General features: G+C 47.3%; 1 long non-coding RNA gene across 1 annotated transcript in view; it reads left to right on the top strand.

Annotated features, from left to right (window-relative positions):
- LOC309611890 overlaps positions 1-17,872 on the top strand; it is a 489,900-nt gene that overhangs the window by 2,572 nt on the left and 469,456 nt on the right. The window lies entirely within an intron of this gene.

The raw sequence follows: 17,872 nt of genomic DNA, 5'->3' as shown, positions 1-17,872 counted from the left end.
CGCGTCTGGAGCCCGTGCTCCGCAACGGGAGGGGCCGCGATAGTGAGAGGCCCGCGCACCGCGATGAAGAGTGGCCCCCACTTGCCGCAACTAGAGAAAGCCCTCGCACAGAAACAAAGACCCAACACAGGCAAAAATAAATAAATAAATTAATTAATTAAAAAAAAAAAAAAAAAGAATATCCTCTGCTCTTCACCCTCAGTGCTGCCAGACCTGTCCAGTTGGGAGGCAGGTCCTCATAATGTCACTCACGTCATCCCCCACCAAGGCTCTGCACATGCTCCTTCTTCAAAAGTCCTTTTTCCTCATTAGGGAGTTAATCACCACCAGCAGCCTGTCCCAGGGCCCCTCACTTCTGAAGACGCCCTCTCCACCATGGGAGTCTGATCTGGGGCTGCCCCTCTCAAGCATTCTGTCCACCAACCCTGGATATTGAATTGCCATTTGTTTGCTATGACTTCAGTATTTAAGCTTTACCGTTTGTGTGTACATGTTAATAGTTTGCTTTAATACAGCTTTGCTTTAAAAAAAGCAGCCTGTCCTTGTCCTTTAGGGAAGGAACTCATCCCAGCAGTCAGGGTGACTGCCCTGAGATCATAGAACCCAGCAGCCTCACAGAGGAGACTTAAAATCAAGAGCTTCTCTCGAGAAGGAGTCACACACTCTAGGAATGAGCCCTCCTCGTGGAAAGTCAGACGGGGACATGACCTTCACGCTCAGCTGGCCGATGCCCTGGTGCTCACTAGCCTGTGTCCTCAGAGGGTCTCTGGGCGATCTGGCTTTAGTGACACACCCCTATCTCCTGGAATCGCCTGAGGTGGACAGCATCCCTCAAAAACATGGGACTGGAAAGGACAAGTTTTAAAACCTCAAGACTGAATAAAAGGCATTCAGAACAATGAAGGCAAAGAGGGTCAGGTCAGCCTGCACCTGGTGTGACGTGAGCACAGCTGATGTCAAGCCAGTTTGGCTTAGCAGCTAAGCACACAGGCACCGGAGTCAGAGGCCTGGGTTCTAAGCCTACCTCTGCCATCAGCTGCAGACTTTTGTCAAGCCACTGAATCCCTCTGTCCCCCAATTGTCCCCGGGTTGGAGTTGGTCACACAGACCTCTGGTTGTAGTCTGGGATCTGCTGCTTCTTAATTGTGTCATGTGGGCGTGTTATATAGCCTTTCTGAGCGCCAGCGTCATCATCTGAAAAAAAAGTGACATTACGAATATCTCCTTGCAGGGCTGTTGTGAGGATTTAGAAACAACAGATACAAAGCACCTGGTACAGAAGGTAATCAATATACCAGTCATCCATCACTGCCACTCATGATCATGTGATGATGGCTCGATAAGCTATCACCTTGAGGGCAAGGACTGTGTCTTTTGACCTTGGCACCCCTCCTCCACCACTTAGTGACATGATGAAAATACTCAATACGATATTTGTTTGATGAATTTTTAAAAAGCAAGCATCTCCTTCCATTTGATGGACAGAAAGAAGGACTGTGAAGTAGTGGGCTCTGGAAAGAGACGCCAAGCCCACCCCTCACTGGTCATGTCATATTGGCAAGTCTGGAGGGCACGTGACTGTGTTTGGCTGCCCACATCTGAACCCCTTTCCATTTGGGGGGAATTCGCTCCCTGATAAGGAGCTGAAGCAGCCTTTCAGAGGAGCTGAAAAGCACCAGCACTTCCTTTCCTAGCCTCCCTTGCAGCTGCAGCCCAGATTTATGCTCTCCTGGTCAGACCACTTGGCCAAATTTTTACATGGAAACTGATGAGACAAGAAAGAAGGGACAGAGGGCAGTGGGAGTCATGACAGCTGAAAAGTTGAATTTCTGGCACAAAAGCGGCATGGGGCTTGCAAAAATAGCAGAAGCAGTCTAGCCGAGTACCTGCACAAAAATGGCAGTGGTGCATATCCTGGCATCTAGTGCTCTGTAAGAGTGGCCGTGGTCTGCTCATCAGACCAGTTTTGCAGTGCAACTGTAGGCATACCTCTGGAAGCTTAGCCCTGGTTCTCTGTGAGCTTCCCCAAATCCTTTTAGTATTCTGTTTCTGCTTTACCAGCCAGAGCAATCTTCTGGAGCTTGCAATCCAGAATTTGACTGACCCAGCAAGGTGCTTAAACTCTGCAGTTGTTTCCCCATCTTTACAACAGGGTTAATTCCTTAGGGATAGAAGAAGATACTATACGTTCAGTGTCTGGCATCAGAGTACTCAGCAAATATTATTTCCTTAAACACAAGTCCAAGAGCAGTCAGAGCCTCAAGCTACAGTGTTACTTATATTCCTTTTTGACATTTGAGTATATGTGCATCTTGGGGATCCACACAGTTCTAGAGAGAACCCAGCTTACTGGTTGGTTCTCTAGCTAGAGTGAAAGCAAAAGGCCAGGAATAAACTGTGCCTCAGGTTCACATGCAGAATCATTCAGAGCCATCAAGAGTGATCTGTATGACCTGACTCCAAGATGGGACCAGCTCTTGCCCTCAGTTCAAAGAAATCACAACTAATATCTCCAAGTTTCCTGGAATCCTACAGATGAAATGGGATAATCTTGACGTGAATAAATACCCTTTTAATGTTTTCAAGAATATAATTTCTTCCATTTTCAAAATTTGCTAAAACTGGGGATAAGAAAGTTACATTTATTATCTCTTGTCATCTCTTGTGCTCACAGACTGGTTTTTGCTCCTTTGTTAAGGCTCCTGCACCTTCAGAATATTGGCACCAGGTGGAGATAAAGAGCCACGTGCTCTGACTAGGGAGCCTTGACAGAAATTCTAGGTAGCTCGTAACTGCTTTAGACTCACCTTGTGGATTTGTAGATGACTTTGAAATCTGTTAACTACAAGAAAACGAAAGGCTCTCAAACTGGCTTAAGCAAAAAGGGGTAATTCATTAGATGTGTAGCAGGGTATCTCACAGACCCCAAGGACAGTAAGGGCAGCCAGATCTCTAAAGAATCCTTCTCTGCATTTCTCTATGACCACATGAAGCCTTGTCCCTAACCCTCTCAGCCACCCTCTTCGGTCTTTCCTCCTAGATAGCTACAGGGATTGTTCCCTTGTTTCACCTTCCCTGTCCTTCTTATCTAAAACAGCAGCCTCTCAACCCCGTCAATCTCTATGGCCCTAGTGACTTTCTTTTCCTTCATAGCACTTACTACTGCCTGAGCGCATAGTGTGTATTTAATTATTTTACGTCTCTCCTTTGTCTCACTAGAAAGTAGACTCTATGAGGAAAGGGACTGTGTTTTAGTCACTGTTGTATCACTTGTGTCCAGAAGAGGGTATGGTGCATAGAAGGTGCTCAGTGAATAGCTTTGAATGAGGAAGGAAGGAAGGAAGGAAAGAAAGAAAGAAAGAAAGAAAGAAAGAAAGAAAGAAAGAAAGAAAGAAAGAAAGAAAGGGTGAAAGAAAGAGTGAAGAAAGAAAGAAAGAAAGAAAGGAAGAAAGGAAGGAAGGAAGGAAGAAAGGAAGGAAGGAAGGAAGGAAGGAAGAAAGAAAGAAAAGCAAGAAGGAAAGCAAGCAAGCAAGCAAGCAAGCAAGAATCCTCCTTGCCGCCACCAGTGTTGTTCTCTGCATCTGAGTGCTCATGGAAGACATAGCTACCTAGCACAGATCCCTGTGACCACCCCCTCCTCACTCAAGCTCCTAATTATCAACTAATTTAGTTTCTTAGTGAGATTCTTGAAGATAAAAAGAATCTACTTGGCTCTGTCCAACCTACAAATGAGTTCCTTTGGAGTCCACCCTAATTCCAAAGACCTTTGCTTGCAGAATGGGGTTCAAAGCACCAAAAGGCAGCCAGAACTGTGGGCAGAAAGGATTTGCATCCCTATGTCAAAACCATTATGGGCACAGCCTTTGACAATCAGTCATTGGTTTTCGTGATTACATACACACACGCAAAATTAAATAAAACTCACATGGATGTGTCCTTCTTCATGAATTCCCAACTGTTTCTACAAAAGCCCTTCTAAGTGAATCTTCTCAGATGCCCTGATCGGAAAGCTAAACTTTACATGAAACCTGAACCCCAACTCGGCAATTAAGCTTCTCCCTTGATAGATCTTTCATGCTGTGGTTTCCATCTCTCCCAAGAAACCCTTCAACCATTTTTCTGCTGGTCATCCACGTGGTTACGGGCTGAAATCTTTTCATCCATAACTCTCCCCCATACCAGTTCTCTCCCTGTCTTGTCCCAGTTAGCTTTAAAATGGGACAAAACCTCTACTGTGAAACTCCTTGTTTCTTTCTCACCCACCCCTCACAGAGAAGAAAAGCATCCCAACCAGCTTCCTCGTCCCTTTATCTAGAGTGGAGTACGATCACTGCAGCATTAACTAATTAACAGATTCTTGGTCTGGTTGCCCTGGCAATGCTCGCCAAAGCGTCAGAACCCTTCCAGAACAGCACGTCCAGCAGGCAATTAACTGTTTTCTTCACACATGTGAGTCAAGTGCACAGAGCACCTGGTGCAGAGATGGGCACCGAGGGGACACGCTGTAAGCCCTTGCTGACTAGCTGACAGCACCTCGGCCAATGAAGACAGTGCTGGGTCTGCTGACTTGAACATCTGAAGGCATTTAGAGCTGGTGGCTGAGACACCATCTAAGGGGAATAGCAGCCAGTGTGATTTTACAAGAGCATCAGCGTGGTGCTAACACCTTAGAAATCATCTAGAAGAGCAGGGAAAAGACTATCAGCCCTTGGTCAGGCCAGGCTGCCATTGCACTGGAAGAGGGGGCGGCTAGATTGATTTCTTCTGTACCTGTCATTTTCACTACCGTCTCTCGAGGCAGCAAAGAAGACTTTCCACATTGAACCTCAGTCTTGGCAGTTCCCCCAGAGCAGGCCATGAGCCCAACTCATGCCAGGTCAGATGTCCAATCAGGAAAGTCTCCCTCACCCAAGTGTGAGTAACAGAGAACGCTAACTGTATAAATAAACACAAGTGCCAGCTTTCAGCTTAGTTACAGACAAGCATGATATTCCCAGCTTGTTTCTTCTGAAGCTATGTTTGTGGCTCCAGTCTTTAAGAAAGGTGAGTCCCCCGAGGTTCATCTCAAATTCAGATTTAAACTGTTTGCTCCATTACATGCCCAATCACTGATTGCTTCTCACATTTCTTTTGAAGATAAAGAACGGAGAGCTTGAGGCTCACTCAAGCTAGCCTACTTGAAGGAGAGTTTATCGAAAAGATACAGAACTCACAGTCACCTGACCCAGTCAAAGAAGAAGCTAATGTCATAAATACAAACAAGATGATGGAGCTGGGACTGGGCCAACTGTGGCCCAAATGGCAGTAGGAGATGGATTTGAGAGACATTATGGGGAAAACCATCAAGAGCATGTAATTTGCTGAGAGAGCCAATGCACATACTTAACCTGTATGAGTTACCCTATTTTACATGACATAGAGAAACTGGTCGAAGAGGAAGGTAATGTTAACTGTAACCAGGAAAGACGTCATAGAGAACGTGGCTCTGAACTGGGGCTTATTGAAAGATGGGTAAATTTGGACATGCAGGAATGGAGGAGAATGGGGACTCCAGATGTCCCCTAGGAATATGCTTCAGGGTTCAGAGGATGGGTTGTCACACTAGTGTACTTTATACATAGCCTTCTAATTACCCAGTAAGGAGTAAAGCTTGAAAAAATAAATCAGGTAATATGGAAAGTGCACAGAGGTATTCATTTAACATTGGCCAATGTGTATTGGGTGTCTCCTCTGTGACAGACACTGTGATTATACACAAATTGATGTCACACAGGCGCTGCCCTGAAGATGCTTATGGTCCAAGCTCACCGTATTCACAGCCCGTGGAACAGTCTCTAAAAGTAGAGTCTGAAGACCACCCATATCAATGTCACCTGAGCAGCTTGTTCCAAGTGCACATTCCCAGACTTCTCCCAAGACTGACTGAATCTGACTTTCTGGACTAAGACCCCAGAATCTTCCTTTAAAGCAAATTCACCAGGGAGTGTGTGTGCATCTCAAGCATGAGAATGGAGTCGGGGGCAGAGGACAGAATAAGTATTTTCCAAGTGACCGTGCCCCATATGTGACAAGCATTTTACATAGTAATTCATTTAATCCTCCCAACAACACTACCATGTTTATATTATTATCTCCATTTTACAGGTAAAGAAACCAAAATGCAGAGAGGTTAAAGGTTTTACCTAATGATACAACTCATATGTTTTAAAAAATAGAGGTTCCACAGGTGAAATCTCCTCTTTCACAAATGAAATTTTTTTAAGTTCAGGATAACAGTCAAAATATTGAGGCAGACCACCACCTTTCAGCTCACCAACAGAATGACATTAGTCCATTTGATGAAAATGCCCAGTGAAGATCTACTGTGATTCTCCCAACAGAGACAAGCAGGTGTAGTTCCCATGGGCATCTCCAGGACAGGTGGAGCAGTCAGGGAGAGAAGGAACAGAAGGAAAGGGGGGAATCAGAAAAGAAGAAAATACACTTACAAATTGAAAAACTGAGTCAGGTGGGACCGAAAATCACCAGAAGGGCCACTTGAGGACTCCCGTGCTATCACTTGGCAAAGTCATTGATTTGCAGATAAAACTGCCTCCCCTTAGCACTGAGATTCAGTGGGAACTCAGTGGCCCAGAAGTATAGACCCTGCAGAACCACTTTGAACAGGGAGAAACAGCAAGCAAAAATATCAACACTCTTTCTTCCCCCTCCACTGCCATTTCAATATAACCTCCTGGGCCAGGCACTCCCTGATCCTTCCCAGATTGCAGACCATACTAAGCAAAGTAGACACAAACCCAGAGAACCAAATCTATAATGACGCCACTGGGAGTTAAGAGGAGAGAACTGCCAGGTAGAATAAGCAGGATTGAGACTGCAGCAGACAACAATGCAGGTTTAATTTCATCATGCGGGAGAAGATTGGCAAGCATGTCCCAACTGGAGCGGATTATTGCAGTGGAGGTGAAATATTTCATAGGATATTTTCAGAGGGAGATGCATGCAGAGGAAACTGTTCCAAATATATATATTTTAAAATATCTTTGCAGTAACAAGCTAGGTAGGAGCATGTGGGTAATTGATACATATGCATGAGAGCATAATTAAGAACTATAAGACCTGGAAGATTTTCAAGCTCTATGGCAATTATAAACTATGAAAAAATACCCTTTCTTGGGGTGTAGGGCTATTATTCAAGCATCTCGCCTCATTATAGGAGCTGGAACTTAAATAGCACTGCACAGAAATTGAATAAACAAGGGGGGAGTTGTCGTAAACTAATAATGACTCCTGGCTTTGTGTTTTTCCAAGAGTCATCCCACACAAGATCTTACTGGATCCCTACATGTATTAGTTTTCTATTGATGCTGTAACAAAATTACTACACATTTAGAGGCTTAAAATAACATTTTTTTCTCTTACAGCTCTGGAAGTCAGAAGTTCAAAATGAGTCTTGCCGGGCTAAATCAAGGTGTCAGTGTGGGGAGGGGGTGTCCCTTGTGAAGGCTCAGGGAAGAATCTGTTTCTTCCCTCTTCCAACTTGCAGTCCTTGGTCTGTGGGCCCTTCCTGCACCTTCAAGGCCAACCACGTAACATCTTCAGGTCTCTCTCTGCTTTTGTTACCACATTGCCTTCTGTCCCTCTGATCTCCTGCCTCCCTCTCATAAGGACCCCTGTAATTACATCAGACCCATCTGGATAATCCAAGATAAATTCCCCATCTCAAGATCCTTAATTTAATCACATCTGCAAAGTCCCTTTTGCCATATAAGGTCACATAGTCACAGGTGCCAAGGATTAGGATGTGAAAATCTCTGGGGGACATTGCTCAGGTAATCACACTCCAAAAATCCTATGAAGCAGGCACATAAATCCCATTTTTCAGATGAAGAAACTGAGATCCAGAAGACTTATTGACTTGCCTTTGTTGGGTAGTTTCGTTCATGTGTCCCACCAGTATTTATTGAGTGTCTTCTGTGTGGCAGACACTATTGTATACACAGTGGAGGAAAAGGAGCTTACATGCTAGTAGGAATAATAAACAGTTATTTAAAGATTCACATAGATACAAATATATTTGTGTTGTAAAGGAATGGGGCGGTAGGAAAGAAAAATAACAGAGGAATCATCATTTAGATTTGTGGGGAGTGAGGTCAGGGGAAGCCTCCCTGAGAAAGTGGTATTTATGCCAAGACCTGAAGATGTATGGGAGGAGATAGTCAAAAGGAGAGGGAACAGCATTCAATCCTGAGGGAACATAGATTGAAAATACTTGGAGTGGGGAGGAATCTGCAACTGCAGGAAAGACCAGCATGGCTGGAGCATAGTGAGAAGATGTCACCTCTCCCTGGAAGCTTTTCCTGATCCTGGACTATGGACCCTCCTTGGACTTACATGACCCCTTACACTTACCCCTCATTAGAACACCATGCTGACTTTAATTCTCCTGAACTAGACTGTGAATTATGGAGAACTAGACTGGATCTATTCATCTCTGAATACCCAACCTTGCACAGTTTTTGGCATGATGTAGGTACTCAATAAACACTCATGGAATAAATGTACAAGTGAGTAATGTATGGTATTTGGATCCTTCTCTGTCCCAGGACCTGCCAACTCAGACCACAGGCCCACAAAGGCAGAGTCCTCCAGCCCTTCCGGACACGAGGGCTCCTACAGCAGCTGGAGGCCTCTCTCAAATGGAGAAGGTGGTAAGAAAGCTGATTTGCCCATAAGTAAATAGCTGTTGTAATTATGGAACATTATTCTCAACAGACCAGCAGACGGAAAACAATTTGCATAACAGACGCGCTTATTCATGGAAATGTTTGTGATTTATCTACCAAAGCAGATGAAGACCCTAAAATTAAAATGTGTATGCCAGCAACAGGAAGCCAAATGCTCACTTCATCCTCTTCTCAGCAAGGTACACACGCTGCCAACAGGTCGGATTCAGCATCTTCAGATCCCTTTACGTTGGGGAGCTCTGGAGAAAGTGCAGATCTGAGAGAGTGGCACAGGAGGAAGGATGAAGAAATGTACAAACCGCCCAGCGTTTTCCTTTATGCCGAGAGGTCAGTGCTGGCAACGCTGGTGGGTACCTGGCATGAGTCGGGTATGTCCTGGCAACCTATCTCCAGAGCCCATCTTGGAGAGGCATGGAACAAATGAAACCTGGCAAAGCGAAGTTAGGAGGTTCTGAAACACATCAGATCTTTGCATACATCAGAATCATTTCAGTGATTTTTTTCTGAAAATGGGGGTTTTGTGAAAACCTAGGTTTTCATGTCTTGGCCGCAGAATTTCAGATTTAAGTGGTGAATGAAGGTGTCGCCCTGCACACCCAGAGAAGCAGCCACTCTAAAGTTCAACCAACAGGAAATCATCTGTAAGCTGGGAGAACGTGTCACGTCCTGAAAGCGCCAGATGTTAAAATGAAGAGGGTGATCTACGGGTCCCTTGAAGCTGTGTGATTAAAACTCTCCAGGAGATCTGATGTAAGGTCCCACTGGTAAGACACACTGAGGAGGTAACCACGTCCTCTACAGCATGTCAATTACCCAAACCCCAGAGTACACTCTTTTAAACCAAGTAAACAATCAAGAAACTCAGTTTTGAAGCAAAACTGAACTCCTGTAAAGACGACTTCCCTTATGAATGGGCTTTAATAGTGAGAGCTCTTACAAACCATTTGGAGACCAAGCTGTGGGGAACCCATACTCCCCAAATGAAACTTCATAAAAGTGGGGTTCTGAGGGAGAAATTCACACTTGAAGATAAAGACCTGGGGTTTATCTTTAAGGGTTTGTTTCTTCTAAAAAATTAACTTCGAAATGCGTATTAACAACGTCTAATTGTTTGCTTGCCTTTAAATAAAAAAATTATTTGTGAGGGGTGGAAAAGCTTTCCATTTCAAAATCCCAAACTCTTAACTCAAAGGTTGGCCTTGCTTAAGGCCCCTGCACACTTTCTATTGTTTTTGGCTTAAAGGATATTTATCTAAGCTCCCACGGGCTGCCAGCAACATTAAAGGCAGCATCTATTAGTGAAATAAACCAACACATGTGGCGCTTTAAGGGCAGGGCAAATCACAGAGGATCTCTTTGATCAGACCTAATGGGAATCCACACTCCTGATGCGGATCAAGTGTCGAAAAGGAAATCTTCCCCGGAGTAAATCGGGCTGTGGGAGCAACTGGGAGAGCGCACACTGGTGAATTACTGGCCCTCTTCGGACACTCAGGGAAGCAGCCACTCAAAAACGCAATCAACAGAAAATGATCTGTAAACTTAGCTCGGCCTGCTACAAGCGCTAAATGTGTTCAGATGAAGATGATGTCACACAAGCTCAAGCAGATGGATGGAAGTAACTGACAGCTGATCAGGGCGCAGCCGGGGAAAGCAGAGCTCTCCGCGGTTGCGGAGCGCCGACCAGGGGGAAAACGGGAGTGTGCATCTGGCAGCGCAAATATTTAGTCACTAGAAAGGCCTGTGCTGCAGCGGCCCAGACTTGTCTCACTTCCTGGGCTTTAAGTCTGTTTAGCCATCTAATGATTTGTTTGCTTTTCCAGGTTCCCAGACGTAGTGCCTCTTGGGGAGGATGGACACAAGCATCTAGTCACCCTAAAGGGGGCTCCTTCAGATGGATGAGTTCCCAGGACACATTACAAGCACATGAGCATGGTGGTGGGGACCCAGTTGCCCAGATCACTTCCGGGTGCCCTGACCTGGGTTATCTGACCAGCTGTGTCTTGAACTGTGAAAGTCCCACCACCATACAGCCCCTCAGAGGCCCAACCAGAAGCTGGTCTCTTCTCTTCCTCAACCTCACTGCCTCTTAATAAGGGGACTTCCAACATGCTTTATATGTCTGTAAAAGCATCTGATTACTTTTGATCTAGGATATAGAAAGTTACAAAGGCATTAAGGAGGGGTGCTGAGCATATCTGAGAAATGACAAGAAACCTTGGGAATTGGCTACTCAGAGACTGCCTTTGGCTGGCAGGATACAGACATGGGGTGGAGGGAAAACTTCTCGAATGTGGAATGCGAGGGTCGGAAGCATCTGAGACTCCTGTTCTAAGGCTGGGTTTCTTCCCTGTCTTATGAAGGCCGAAGACTCCTCTGTCTTAGGAATAACTGACCGTGCTCAGCTCAGCCCTGCCCTCTACCTCCTGGGGGCGAGGGGCTGTAGACCACCTGTGCTCTGCTCTGTCTCTCTGGGCAATGCTCCCCACACCTTCCCCAGCCCTACACACACACACACACACACACACACACGGTCTATTTCCAGGCCAGCGCTATGTGGCTGATTGGGTTTGGTATTATCAAGCCCACTTGGTTGACAGACCTGATGCTACATCCTTCAACCTGGTCTCTATTTGTAATAAAAAATGACATTTGGACCCTAGTTTTATTTTATTTTTCAACTTATTAAGAATCTGGACAAAGAAGAGGTAGGCTGTTTATTGGGAACCCCAACAGTTTTGGTGGAAATGGCACAGGGTTTGAAGCCAGGAGCCCAATATTTAAATTCTACCCCTACTTTCTAGTCTAGGAGCTTGGCCAAGCCAGCAACTCAGCAGTTCTCCAAGGGTAGTCTGTGGACCCCTGTGGTTTCAGGATCCTTTCAGGGGCCCTGCAGGGCCAAAACTATTTGAATAATAGCACGAAACTGGGGCTTCCCTGGTGGCGCAGTGGTTGAGAATCTGCCTGCTGATGCAGGGGACACGGGTTCGAGCCCTGGACTGGGAAGATCCCACATGCCACGGAGCAACTGGGCCCGTGAGCCACAACTACTGAGCCTGTGCGTCTGGAGCCTGTGCTCCGCAACAAGAGAGGCCATGATAGTGAGAGGCCCGCGCACCGCGATGAAGAGTGGCCCCCGCTTGCCACAACTGGAGAAAGCCCTCGCACAGAAACGAAGACCCAACACAGCCAAAAATAAACAAATAAATAAATAATAATCAAAATACCAAGAACCTCCCACATATTACATGTTAAAAAAAATAAAATAACAATACCAACACTATTTCCAACTTCATGACTAAGATCAGATAAAGATTTAAAAAAAAAAAATAGTACGAAACTCTTCTTGTCCTTTTTTGTTGTGCTGACATTCACACCGGGGATGCAGAAGCAGTGGTAGGTAAACAGCTGGCGCCTTAGATTCAGCCCAGTGCCCCCCCAACCGTACCCTGCCATCATGTTCTACACCACCGCACATTTGCAGGAGAACAGGGGGGTAACAGCCAATTTCATTTAAGAATGTCTCTGATAAAGCAGTAAAAATGATTAATTTGATTAAATCTCAACCCTTGAACTCACACCTTTTCAGTATTTTGCGCGAGGAAAGTACACATGAAAAGTGGCCCTGGTGAGACACCTTCCCGTGAACAGCTTTCCTTAGCACCCTGGAGGGCAGATTTCCAGCAGGTTCTGGAGGGCAGAACTTGAGCCAGTTCCAGAGCTGAGATCTCCAGCAAGTCTGCCACTTTGCCTGCACCCCAGTGGCTTCTCGGCCGTGCAGGAACCACAGCGTGCCCTCTCCACCAAGGCTTCGATCAGCTCTGGGTGGAGGAAGGGAGTTATTTCTTATCTCAGACCCAGGGATAGCAGATGCCCTTCTATCTGCTTTTGTTACATTATTTAGCCCTCTCGTTACTTTTTACTACCCTGTCTCTCGTTACTCCAATCCCCCGTTATAGTTAAAAAGTCTTTATGTAAAAGACCCCTATTCACCTTACTGTGTGGTTTCTCTCTCCTGATATGACCCAGATTGATACCCGTACAATAAGATGGTTTCCTCCACATCCCCTAGAAAGGAAGCCCCCGGTCCAACAGCGCCCTGAATGTTCACTAAGTTTCCATGGTAATAAAAAGGGGTTTTTAAAACCGCTGCCCGGAGGGCTGGTCTTGCATAGTGTAAGTCAGAGGGGGTGGGGATTAGGAGGGGACCTTGCCTTGTTCACTGATGCCCCGTTTGCTTCTGAAACAAAATGCCTTCTCGTGGAGAGGGGTGAGGCAACACTGAGGAGGGAGAAGCAGCTTTGAAGTCACCCGTTAAGCCTCCTCTTCCTTCCCTCTCTTCCTTTACCTCCTGCAGGACCCTCCTAAGGAAGGACGGCTGGGCAGGGCAGCCTGAGGCTCTGGGAAGTTGCCTCCACACACCTGCCTGTCCCCGTCACACTCTCAACCTGGCCTCTGTCTGGGTCTCTGATGACGTGAGGTTGCATGGGGCAGCCTCCCCCCCTCCCTTCCCCTCCAGAGTGGCTTGATCTGCAGCCACCAGGGTGTGGGTTGACAGCAACTTGGCGGGAAAGGCACCTATCAGGCCCTTCTGGAATTCTAAGAAACCTGAGGGGGAGGCCCGGGAAGAGTTGAGTCATGAGGACCTACCACTTCCTGTGGACCTTGGGTAGGTCACTTACAATCTCTGAACTCCTTCCCATTTCTACTCCTGCCAATCTGTCCTCTGCTAAGCTATTGGAACAATCTCTCTCCAAATCACCCTCTATCCTGCTGCAACCACTTGTCATTATAGCACTCATCCCTCTCCTGATGAATCCACGTTTTAATACTCTGTCCTTTCCCATGCCCTTCCTTCTACCGAGCTCATCCTTCTGTCCCTGGATCCATCTTTGAGCATTCAAACTAAGTACCACGCCCTCCAGGAATTCTTCCAAGCCTCCCCAAGTTCATCTGAGTTCCCCAGGTGTGTTCTCGCCCCCTACACCGGGCTACTTTCTTGTATTTTCCTCCAAGCAGACTGCAACCTCCTTAAGAACAGGAGCTGAATTTTCATCTCCATAGGTTAGGATCTAGGCCAGCACCTATATGTCTATTTAAAAAAAAAAAAATCTAAATAATCAAATCAAATCAAATAGAGTAAGTAAAGTAAAATAAAATAAAGAACTACCTGCCTTCTCTGTGCTTGGGGTTATTGAACAGACATCAGCTGTTACAAGTGCCTGGTCAGGCATCATTTTCCTAATGAAGAAACCGAGGCCCAGAGTTTAGGTGACTTGATTACATCCCACAGCTAGTACGTGACAGAGGCGGGACTCTGGCCCAGGTTTCTTTGCACTCAGACACATAGCCTCTCATGGATGACTTTCAGAAGAGGCTATGGGAAGGTGATGGTGAGAAAGTTGGAACACCGGTCAGGCCAGTGAGGAGAGCATGAGATTCTGTCAGGTGGTTGCTGAAATCACTTGACCTTCTGTCGTTTTAGGACAAGGGGAGAGAGCGGCAGGGTCGCTGGGAACCTCTCCACAATGTGTGGCCTTAGGCATTGCTCAGCCCTCTGCATGGGAGCTGACCCACCTGACGAGGGCTGCTGGAGAGGGGTGTACTGAGGGGCCCGCTCCACCCACCATGCGTGTAGACACGGCACCCGTACCTCAGCAGCCAAGCCACAGAGCTGGAAGCACGCAGTCCTCCTGCCCCCAGCCCCCAGCTCCCCATTCTGGTCCCAGGTGTCAGGGGGGAAATTACCTTGCTGCACGGGTATCTTCCGACTCCTCTACCAGCAAGTCACCAAACAGAAGGGCTTGCGGACCAAAACGCAGGAGCCTCAGCTCACGTGGTTAATTGGATCAATTGAAAACAGGGAAAAGCAAGGCAGGGAGAGACGGGGTAGTAAACACACTTAGGATATTGTAGAAGGTCCACGCCACTGAATCCTGGGCTACAGAATGCTGGGGTGTCCTGTCCCTCTGCCACATCAGCCCTTCCTGCTGACGGTGTGCTCACAAGCACCAGAGCTGAGGCTTTGAGCAAAAGACCGAAGGCTCTGGGCCCAACCACACAGGTGCTCTATCAGTGAGCCTCAGGCAGGGATGGCAGGGCACAGCTGCAGCTCGCCAATTAGTCAGCTGAAAGCCATGGTGCTTATCTGCATTTCTAGGGGTTAGAATGGGACCAGGTGGGCGTCACCAGTGGGCGGCTGATTGAAGACTGAGTGCCTCATGGGTCTCGTGTATGTTTGACGTATCCTGACTATTTGATGCTTCAGGTGCCTCATGTATATTTAGTGTAAAGCATGAATATTCAGAGCCTACTCAGCTCCTGCATCCCTTCCTAAATTCACGCGGTGATTCACTCTCTTTATCTACGTCTGACTTGTCTCTCTTGCCATGTGCTTCTACACTTAGTTTTATCTATCCTCCTTATTTGTTGGTTTCTCTTATTTTCTAGAGCAGAATCAAATATTCTCAAATAATCCAGCAGATGCATATGACTCCACGTCTATCCACTAGAATAGTAACCCCCAACTACGAACCCTACTTTACAATTTGCAAAGCTCTCTCATGCTCACAATCTTATTTAATCTTTGCCACCAGCCTGGGAGGCAGGAATCACCATCCCAAATCAGAACATGACAACACTGATACTCAGAGAGGTTAAATGACTTTCCTAAGGCCACACAACCTCACATCCAGTTGGTGGAAGAGGAGACGTAAGCTCATGTCATCTGGCTCCTGGTCAAATGTGTTGCCCATTTCACCAGCCCACCCCTGGATCATTCTCACTCCGTTAAGGACCCCAGCTTTCACAGTAGGACTTGCAGAATTCAGACCTCTCCTCTCAGCTGCTGAGCCTCCAGCCTGGCATAGCCTGATCTGAAGAAACCATCAGTTCTGGGAGCCTGGGTGTCGGACACACACGCACTCGGGCAGCAACGAGCAGCCCTGAGCAACAATCTCCCAGACCCCTTTCCAGGCAGTGCCTGCAAACCGTACTGCACCTTCCCAGCCACCAGAGTCCCCGGGAGACCTCCCTGTAGCTCGCCCCTCCAGAAGCTCCTCCCCCACCCAGAGGCAGGGGCAGTTTTAGGGGAAGAGTGCCTGCCTCCTGAGAACTCCATGGCCCTCCCATCATTAAAGCCCTGGCCAAGGCACTCTAATAATCTCAGATTCCTCCTTTCTCAAGGAAGCTAAAGACCAGGAAAAGAATGTTCTGTGTGAGTCAACCATCCAAGCTGCACCCAGGGAACCCCGGACCCTGCAAAATGGGAGAGAGGGTTAGCACACAGCCCAGCCTTGCTGTGGGGCCTGAACCGGCCTGCTTCTCTGAGTGTGTGCAATACCGGGGGTGAGAGAGCAGAGGCGCCAGCCTGGGGCCCGCAACCTGTCCACCCGCTCTGCCTGAGTACGGCCACTGCTGCCGTTGTGCAGCCTTAGCTGGGCTGCGTCTGTCATTACTGCTGATGAGCAAATCAGGCCACCAGCTGGGTGAGTGGAATGTCAAGCTTGGTGACATTCCCTCTTGGGGGAGACTTGATGTGAGGCCAATGGGAAGTCAAAACAAAGACAAAGATCATTCTGATCCTTTCATTCGGCCGAAAGGAAAATGAATCTGGGAGGCAAACCCTCTGTACGAAAGCCCCGAGATTGATGTTTTCCAAGCAGAACCGCAGCTTGGGTTTCAGGCATCAGAGCCTTGTGGCCTCTGGTTTGCCCTGGTTCAGAAACCACTTAGCTTCTCCCCTGGGGGAATCCTGGGGGGGGGGGCATTGTGGAGTGGAGTCAGCCCCTCCTGTGGGTCCACAGTAAACCATAGCAGAGGCCTGGCTCAGTGCTAAGCAGCGTACTTACGTGATCACACGTGATCCACACCATCCTCTGGACCACAGATACATTGGCAACTGGCCAAAGGTAACTTACACTAGTAAATGGTGGCGCCGGACTGAAGCAGGCGTCTTTTTTCAAGCCCAGCCTGTACTCTTGGCAAATTTATCTCCAGCCAGAGGCAGATTTAGAAGTTATACAGTCCAACCTCCTCCAAGTGCACACATAACTTTTGTAAATAGTTGAATTGAGAAGTTAGGGAAGTCATCTAAGGCCCCGTGGATTGCTCTTCAGGAGAACAAAAAACACCCAGACTCCCTGCCAGGGTGAGGCCTGCTCCTTCCAACACCCCACCCTGCCTGTTCTGGCCTCATTTTCTTCTGCAAGCAGGAGAAGCTGTCGAGGCTTAGGATGGAGACGAGGACTTAACAACCAGCCTTCAGGCCCAGGACCAGCCGCCTCCCGCTACTCACAGAGCTGCCACTGCCACTGCCACCCTGAACGCAAAAGTCTCTGGAACTTTCCTCAACTGGTTAATCCCTCTGGAAGGATGAATTCTGAATGTGTGAGAGAAAACGATGCCCAAGTCCCTGGAATGTCAAGATAGGAAGAATGTCTTCAGATAGAGCCTGATGAGCTTTTCAAAGGTGGTTTGAAAAGCCACAGTGCTCGGCATCAGAGTGAACCTATACCTTATGCAACAACAGAGGGACCCTTTTAGAGGAAAGTCGTTTGTCCCCAAGCAAACATTATGTACTAAATATTTTCCGCTAGAAACTCAGTTAGATGCTGACTTTTTAAATGACAAGATTCACCTATTACTTCAAAAATCATTCATTCATTCAATAAATACCAAACGTGGGTTAGGCACTAAGCCAGGCGCTGGGTTCTAAGGGTGAGTGGACTGAGTGCATCATCAAAGAGATGCATTTGAAACAAGGGCTTAAAAGCATAGTTTGCTCTTTTTCAGAAATGAATGAGCTGTGTAAAATAAAGTACAGTACATCAATTAAAACCTGAGCAGAGGGCTTCCCTGGTGGCGCAGTGGTTGAGAATCTGCCTGCCAATGCAGGGGACACGGGTTCGAGCCCTGGTCTGGGAAGATCCCACATGCCGCGGAGCGACTAAGCCCGTGAGCCACAATTGCTGAGCCTGCGCTTCTGGAGCCTGTGCTCCGCAACGGGAGAGGCCGCGATGGTGAGAGGCCCGCGCACCGCGATGAAGAGTGGCCCCCGCTTGCCGCAACTGGAGAAAGCCCTCACACGGAAACGAAGACCCAACACAGCCAAAAATAAATAAATA

This window comes from Balaenoptera borealis, assembly GCF_965194805.1.
Source record: "Balaenoptera borealis genome assembly, chromosome: 15".
Classification (NCBI taxonomy): Eukaryota; Metazoa; Chordata; class Mammalia; order Artiodactyla; family Balaenopteridae; genus Balaenoptera; species Balaenoptera borealis.
This window is presented reverse-complemented; position numbering and strand designations above follow the sequence as displayed.